General features: G+C 36.8%; 1 long non-coding RNA gene across 1 annotated transcript in view; it reads left to right on the plus strand.

Moving 5' to 3' along the window:
* Positions 1-7,522: 7,522 nt before the first annotated feature.
* The window catches only part of LOC107710625 (uncharacterized), a 2,122-nt gene continuing 1,226 nt past the window's right edge, over positions 7,523-8,418 (plus strand). Inside the window, exons 1-2 of the long non-coding RNA XR_001636619.1 lie at positions 7,523-7,594; positions 7,677-7,745. This is a non-coding gene — a long non-coding RNA (uncharacterized LOC107710625). The remainder of the gene's footprint in view (positions 7,595-7,676; positions 7,746-8,418) is intronic.

The raw sequence follows: 8,418 nt of genomic DNA on the forward strand, positions 1-8,418 counted from the left end.
ACAGGTGGGATGGTTCCCTTCAACTTATGTGGAAGAAGAGGAGTGATCAGCGCAGGACGTTATCCTCTCTATGCTGCCACATTGATAGGCCACTTGTTGGCTTTGTACAAGAAACGTAATAGCGAACAGTGCACCCTTATTTGAGCGAAGCACCACAAACACAGCAATTATCAGCCTCCTCTAATGGGATCCGGTGGACTGCGGTTGAGACCTGCAGCGTGATGCATCCGAGGCCCCGTCGGCTTTGACTGTTTAATTAGTTATGAATGTCCCTCGCTGCTCCACATTCAGTCCAGACATCTCTTTCTCTTACTCTTTTCCTCCCTCTCACCCTGTCACCTCCTGAAATCTTCACACAGGGCCTGGGGCCCCCCTCTCTCTGCCTGTTTAAAATTTAAACTCCATTTCTGTGCTGTGCCGGACCTCCCATAAACCCAGGAGTGGCACGCAGAGAGAAAAGCCCTGAGCTGGCCGTTTTTTCCCTCCACTCGGCGACCTTTACGCGGTGCTTTCAGCTCACCTTGTGCTATAATTGATGATTTCATTCGCCCGTCTGACTCGGCAAAGTTTGGCTGGGACGAGACGGAGCGCCGTGCTGTCACAAAGCCTTCTTCCCTGCCTCCTCCTCTTCAGCCCTGATAACACTTAGCGGCTCTGCTCTCTCAGGGCGCTCGGAGCACTGCGCGGTGACAGGAGGCCTGCCGTTCAGTGCAATATCCATCTTAGCCGGCCTAACGCGCTGCGCTGTGATCAGTCATCGCTGTCTGTTTCTGAACCTCAGGTGCTCCCAAGCAGAATGTTGGCACTGATTTTGGACTGAAGTCAATTTCTTCTCTTGTCATGCAACGGAACGACTTGTTAATGCTGTTGTGTTTGGGGCACTAAAGTTCCTAGACACTGCAAAAAATATTTGGCGAGGTTTATGCCTGTTACAAAAAATCTGCTAATTGAAAAATACAAAATACAATACTGTTCAAAAGTTTGGGGTCAGTACGATTTTATTTTTTAAAGAAATGAATACTTCATCAGGAACACATTAATATTGAGTGGCAATATGTTATGAAAGATTTGTATTTCAAATAAATGCTGTTTTATTGAAATTTCTATTCATTTAAGAGTCCTGAAAAAAAATGTATTACAGTTTACACAAAAATATTAAGAAGCGCATCTGTTTTCAACATTGATAATAATTAGAAATGTTACTTCCAGCAAATCAGCATAATAATTTCTGAAGGATCACATGACACTGAAAACTAGAGTAATGACTGCTGATAATTCAGCTTTGCCATCACAGGAATAAATGACACTGTCAGATATATTCAAATATAAAACAGATAAAAATCTTTTAGAAAATCTTACATACCCCAAACTTTCGAATGGTAGTATATGTTTAAGATAGTTTCTCTGAAAATAAGTATTAATATTCTGCGTCATTTTACTTCTCAGGTATGTTTATCTTGTTATGAGGATTTGTAGATTTTTTACTGGAAAACAAGACAAAAACACTGATATAGAATAGGATTTTTGCACTGTAATAGATATATCAGCTCCCCTTGAATTTGGCAGAGAATTTTTCTCTCAGATGAACTTTTGTTTAAAATAGTTATGTAAGTTGTTTGTAAAGGAAGTTGCTCTCTAAATGCACACACATTTGTTACAAGCTGCTTTTGTGCTAAAATCTAGGTCATATGGTTTTCTTAGTATAGATATTAACAAAAATTTCATTTTCACTGCTGTTATAATTGTTAAAGCACCTTCTATGCATTCATGTTGTCTGGTTTTCTTCAGAATAAATATAAATTATCACTAGTTTCACACTGTTTAGAGAGTGAATTTTGTATGGCTGTGTACAGTACAGGGTCCAAACGTAAGTTTGTGCCATGTTTGCCAATGTTGCGAGAAAATCTACTGGATATAAATGCATTTCTTACTGGCCATGAAACTGTTTTGTACTACTTTCGTTATTTTTTTCTACCCATTACAGTGGCAATATTATAGCAGTTTTTTCCCCTTGTATATTTGTTTTTTTCTTGAGCTAGTCCTAATATTTGTTCCTCACATTTTCTTTTGTGAGAAATATTCTAACAAATGTACTTCTCATGGCAAAAATAAACTTCTGATGGTAAATGTTTAAAATATGCATTATGTTGCAGTTCCTAATCAAGTTATGGCCAACTTTACACTATAAAAAAAAATCTGTGACATTTACGGTAAAATACCGGCAGCTGTGGTTGCCAGAACTTCACCATAAAAAATATGGTAGCAACATTTAGACTTAACTTAAATTCACAATAAAATACCGTATTTCATTAACTGATGTAATGTTAATAAACCAACATATGGAAGTACTAATATCTGTTTTGAACTATTGTAATGCACTGATAACCACCAAAAACCGGTGGTGATGAGAAAGTCACATGATGAACCAAAGCTCATCACAAACAGCTTTTCTACAAGCTAAGGAGGACTAAGAAGAAACATGGTATTTCAACAAAAAAAAACATCAAATATGAAGCATGTCATGCATGGAATTCTGGGAGTGTCAATTTACGGTTTTTCACTGTAAATTATACAATGACTTTTTCTTTATCACTACCAAAAACTGTATTTTTAACAGTATTTTACTGTAAAATTACATTAAATGTAATTACATTTATTCACCGAATATAGTATATGGAAACTTACTGTTAACCAGTTAACATGTTTTTACTGTAGCATTCTTTTACTGTTAAAATCACAATCATTTTTTACAGTGTACATTTGACTTCTGGTGCTCAGCAAATGATCATTTTGGCCATTGGGTCTACATGGTACTTATTTAAAAATGATGAGACTGTGGTCTCTGTCCAGTGATGAGATCAGTATCCTCCAGCTATAAAAGTACACAAATCTCAATACATCAATATTTTAACATAACTGATATTTAGAACGTTTTCCTCCATATCCTTTCCATCCAGTTAGTTGTTTGTTTCCCTTTAATAATCCCTTTAAGCCACTTCCTCAGTGACATCATCCACCAGGAAGTGACATCATTCTGGAGAGACAACAATAGCAAAACATGAGTAAGTATTAGCGATGGATTTAATGACTTTTTGTTTGATTTAACATTTTTATGTTTTGTTGGGTTAGTTGGCTTATCTCACTCTGAATTATTCTATCGTGTCTGATAATTTTTAAAAATCTAAATTACTTTCAAGTTAACATCTTAATGTAAGCTAACTCTCAATCTCTTACTGAGCAAAAACTAACCCAGTAAAACTTGTCAGTTCTCCTAAATCTCCACAAATGATGTAAGTGGGACTTTATTTTCATGTCATATATCTCCTGTGTTCCAATATGTTTCCAAACAAACTGTTTGGGGTATAGTTTTGATTATTTTGTTCTCTTTTCAGAATTCCAGTGTTTTTGTCACATATTCCCAGTAATGCTCTTAAATCATCCTAGGACAGTAGGAGCTGAGTAGGAACAGTAGTTGAGATTTAACCCGAGGCATGTTCAGAAAAAGCCATGAGGGCCACGCTTCAGCGCAGCAGTGATTGATGGCCAGCCTTGTTTGCCAGAGGATGGAAGCAGGTATATCTCTCTCCACTTCAGAAAGGTGTGAACTGACAGCAGGAGACTTCAGAGAAAAAGAAAGAGACCGAGAGAGAAAGAGAGGGAGAGAGAGAGCATCCCTCAATCCTATGACCTGAAAGTGTCACCTCTTGGTGTTGAATACGAGACAGGAACGGGTGAAGAGTTATGTGTTATATGGGTGTGACTTACCTCACCACACTGTCTTTACCAATGCAGCAACTGTAGATGGGAAGAGTGGGAGGGAAACTCAATGAAGCCCTGTACTGTATGTCTGATAGGACTGAGATTGAGCGCCTCAAGGACTTCATCAGCACTATTGAGTAATTAAACACTTGCAGATCAAAGCCGTTGAAGGGAACAAATCCTGAGTGGACCACAATGAATCCCCCCAATCCAACCTTGGACAGGTGTCCTCATGCACTCATTGGCCCTTTGGGCTTTGCACTTTGTAATACATCTGCCATTAAGCCCACAAACAGAAGTTGCGATGCATTGCCAGTGCATAGTGCAGTTGTACACTAACAAACCTCAGTAGGGTTCTGAGTACTATACTCAACTGCTGCTCCACTGTAGTTAAAAAATGTTAAAAAAAGAATCATTTAACAGTTCAGAAAACAAAACCTTAATGTTTAGTAACGTACAAAGTGTTGTAATGGTGGGCGATTTCGAAACAATGTTTCCTGAAGCTTTGAAACCTTGGCAAACCCTTTGTTTCAAATCAGTGGTTCGGAGCACATATTAAACTGGCCAAGCCACATCATTTCAGCAAACAGGGCTTCATTACGTCAACGGTTTCAACGTTTTTTTTTATGGTTCTCTGCTAGAGAGCAGTGCCTAACCAATGAACCATGGCCTAATATATTGTTTTAGCAGATTTCTGGCCAGCTTTATGATGTGGGTTCAGTTTGAATGAATTTTAATAAATATGCAAGTATAAAGGGAGAGGGATAAGTAATAGTTCCTGATTAGCCTAATTAGCCAAATCCCGCCAATAAATACATCAAACAAAAACTATAAATGAAAGAACAAATTAAGATACAATATATTTAATGGTAGTTTTGATTTGTAGATCACATTTAATACATTAAACGTTTGAAAACATTTGCAATTTGTTTGTAAAATGTGTTTTATTAACATTTAGGTTGTGTTCACGTTGCTTTTACAATGTTATGATTACCAGTGCGCAGCTTCGTAACAGTGAATCATTTTGCTAAGGAATTAATTTTAATTAATTCAAAGTTTTTGTTTCTGCCATCACTGCAGTATTTTGTATTTTTTGCTCTGCCAATTAAAACCATTCCCAGTGGTGTGGACAAAATATCAGCCAATCAAACTTAAAAACCAGAGCTAACTGCAACAGAACGCAACAATGTGAATACAATGAATACTTGATAGATGTATTTGCTTTTACAGTCGTAATTTTTGAAAAAAAAACCCAATAAATATTAATTTGTTTTGTTTCATTCACTCTTTGTTTAGATAATAATACTTTTATTTAATAGCAATTTTAATGAATAATTCAGTTTTCATAGACAATGGTAAAGCAATAAAAGTTAATCTCATCAGTTTATTAAGAAAGTATAACTACAAAACCTCAACCCTTCCCAGGCTCTAAACTAGCATTCTTCTATCTCACACTGTTAGCCAAACTTGACAGGATGTCCCTCCATCAAGAAAGTGTCATTTCTCGCCATCTGGTTTTATTGATTCTGTCTTCACACTTACTTTTTTACACCCTGATATTTCCTCCAGGCCTCTTCCTCTCGCTCTCCAAACATAGCAAGTCAGACACACTTGTGTTTAAGTTATTTGTATGTTGTTTTTCTCCCCGTATGATTCAGCCCTTGTTGAACTTACAGAAAGTCTCCCTTGCGCTCTGATACCACTACATGTTTTCAAAAGAGGATAAATGCTTTCATTCTAGACACAGGGATCTGGGGCACAATATATTATTTATAGTCTCAGTTGGTGTGATACATAAATAATTTGTTCCAGAGGGCTGGTGGGGGTGGGATTGGGGGAGGTGATTTGCATTTTGTGATTTGTGATTTTGCTTCTTATGCCATTGAGCTACTATTTAAAATACAAACCAGTGCTATGATATGCCATGCTAGCAAATCAGAGGGTGGTTGCAGTGCACCGTTTAAAGAGATTCAGGGTTGGAGACACTAAATGATTCACAATATGCAAAACGGATTTCATAAGAACGCAAGGTCTCCGGGTCTGGCGGTAGCACTTTTAGCTTAGCTTAGCATAGATCATTTTTTGCATCTTGCTCAAAAATGACCAAAGGGTTTCTATATTTTTCCTATTTAAAACTCAACTCTTTTGTAGTTACATTGTGTACTGAAAATAGGCTAACTTCCGTCAACATAACCAACGTGACCACCTGCTTGCACAGGGAGCATGTTGGGGACTATTTTCAGGCGCTGCATAATGCCTCGTGAAGGCTCTGAGCCGCCTCCGAATTCTGTGTAAAGACACAGTGGTGCATAAAAGCAGCACTTGAATGTAAAGCTCTGATCAGTCTCAGCCCATAGTATGAGGTCATGACAGAGAAAATATTTCATAAATATTATTAATATCTAAAAATTATAATACAAACTATATATTTCTTTTAATTGGAGGATTTTTGGTTTCTTACTTTCATAATATATTGTAATTCCCGTGCTAATGCATTAACTAACATGAACTTACAATGAACAACAATTTTTACACCATTTATTAACCCTTGTTAATGGTACTTAATAGAAATGTGCATGTTAGTTCATGGTGCATTAATTAATGTTAACAGACACAGATTTTATCTTAAAATTGTATTAGTAAATACTGAGATTTAACATTAGCTAAGATTAATAAATGCAGTAGAAGTATTGTTTATTGTTAGTTCACTAATGTAGTTAACATAAAAAAGTGTTAACTAATGAATTTAAAACAAAACCTTATGGTTAAGTGTACTTTTTTTGTGTAGTACTTTGTGTACTATTTACTAAAATATCACAGTATATGTGGTTGTCACAATCTTTGAATCTTTATGCTTTTCAACAAAATTTAAACTAATACAATTACTAAAAAAAAAAGGTAAATATAATATACAGTACATAACATGTTTTGGCCAAAAAATGATACCATATACAAATTTCTTACAATCAACACGTGACAACTTGCCCCAAGCTGACATTAATGAATAATGGACCTTTTTCACATTTCCGGGTTTCTCAGCAGCGGAAGTCGTCATAGTTGGGTTAACTTGAATAGCAGCGAATGGAAGAGTACCACAAATATATGTTTTGCATTCCCATTTGCTCAAATAGCAAAAGAAAAACTTCACGATAGTGTTTTCATGAATTTCAATAAAAGGAAAAAAATTGAGAGAGACTGATAACGGCTGTCAGAAGAGAGAACGATGTCAAATTTACCGTCCCTCCCATAGACGCTGCATTAGAAACACCCTCGCATTAGCATTAACGTTTTTTTTGTAATTTGATGCAAAGGTGATATAATACAAAGAATAGTGTTATAAATGTAGATACATTTAAAAAAAAATACAAATATGAAAAACTTTCGAGTATTTACGATGCTGATGACCGTTAAACACGTCATCACAGTCTTGTGAAAAGGGTCCATACCCTGTCTTGTGAACACAGATAAACCTAAAATCTATCTTGATCATATAGGTGACTGAAGTTTTCAATTAGATGTTTGCAAAACAACTGCTAGAGGAAAAACGCATTTGTGTAATTGGACTTTTTGACTCAAAACCTTTAGTCAAGTTTCTGAGAATTTGCAACAACTAGCCCTGGACTCTCCTGTACACGTTGTAACAGTCACCTACTGTCACAGTTATGTTCATGTTATGTTCATACTAGCCACTAGGGGGACACATGTAGCTCACCCTGGATTAAATAAAAACAGGAAGTAGTAGAGTAAGTGCTAGGTTCTGTTTGAAGCTGCCTCATGGTTGCCTTGACCTACTTCCTAATCCTGTTTGAGAAACCTTTATGTTTCCTGCTTAAACGTAAGTTTAATGATTGTATCCATTGTTTTGGTGAACTTGCTTAGTTTAATTAAGTTTATTTGGTGTTTGGTTCTGTTTGAAGCTGCCTCATAGTTGCCTGTGACCTACATCCTAATCCTGTTTGAAAAACCTTTATGTTTCCTGCTCAAACGTAAGTTTAATGTTTATTGATTGCTTCCATTGTTTTGGTGAACTTTAATGGAGCTTGCTTAGTTTAAAGGGGTAATAGGTGATTGTCTACAGAAATTTTCTTTGTAATGCTGGTTGAAAGTCTCTTCACATCCGATAGCAATCATTAAGTTAAGTGGTCTAAATGTATTTATCTGTATTTATATATTCTGTGGAAGGCGTAGGACCAAGAAATGTTCGTCCAATCAAAACGCTCGGTCTGAGCGTTTTAATTGGCTTTCCTACCTGCCTGTCAACGTATGTAGCGGTTCCCAATTCCAGTCCTCGCGCCCCCCGCTCTGCATATTTTGCATGTCTCGCTTAGTTAACACACCCGATTCAGACAACCAGCTCGTTAGAAGTGAGCTACGTGCATGAACTGTGTTCCGATCGATATGATCCCTACACAGTGTTCATTGCTCCCTACTCCCTGAGCAGGGGAAATCCGATGAAGTTTACTTCACTTCGGAACATTCATTCACGTAATTGCGCAGCGCAGCGTTCACACACAGACGAAACTTACTAGAGAAGTGTGAAGTGTGACATAATATACCTCTGTAAATAAATACTATTTAAATTTACATCTTGCACACTTTAATGCCCTTTGTATGGAACATATACGCTCCCTTCAAACTGGAATCATGGAGGAATATCCG

The sequence above is a fragment of the Sinocyclocheilus rhinocerous genome, unplaced genomic scaffold (genome assembly GCF_001515625.1).
Source record: "Sinocyclocheilus rhinocerous isolate Xijiao unplaced genomic scaffold, SAMN03320098_v1.1 scaffold507, whole genome shotgun sequence".
Lineage (NCBI taxonomy): Eukaryota > Metazoa > Chordata > Actinopteri > Cypriniformes > Cyprinidae > Sinocyclocheilus > Sinocyclocheilus rhinocerous.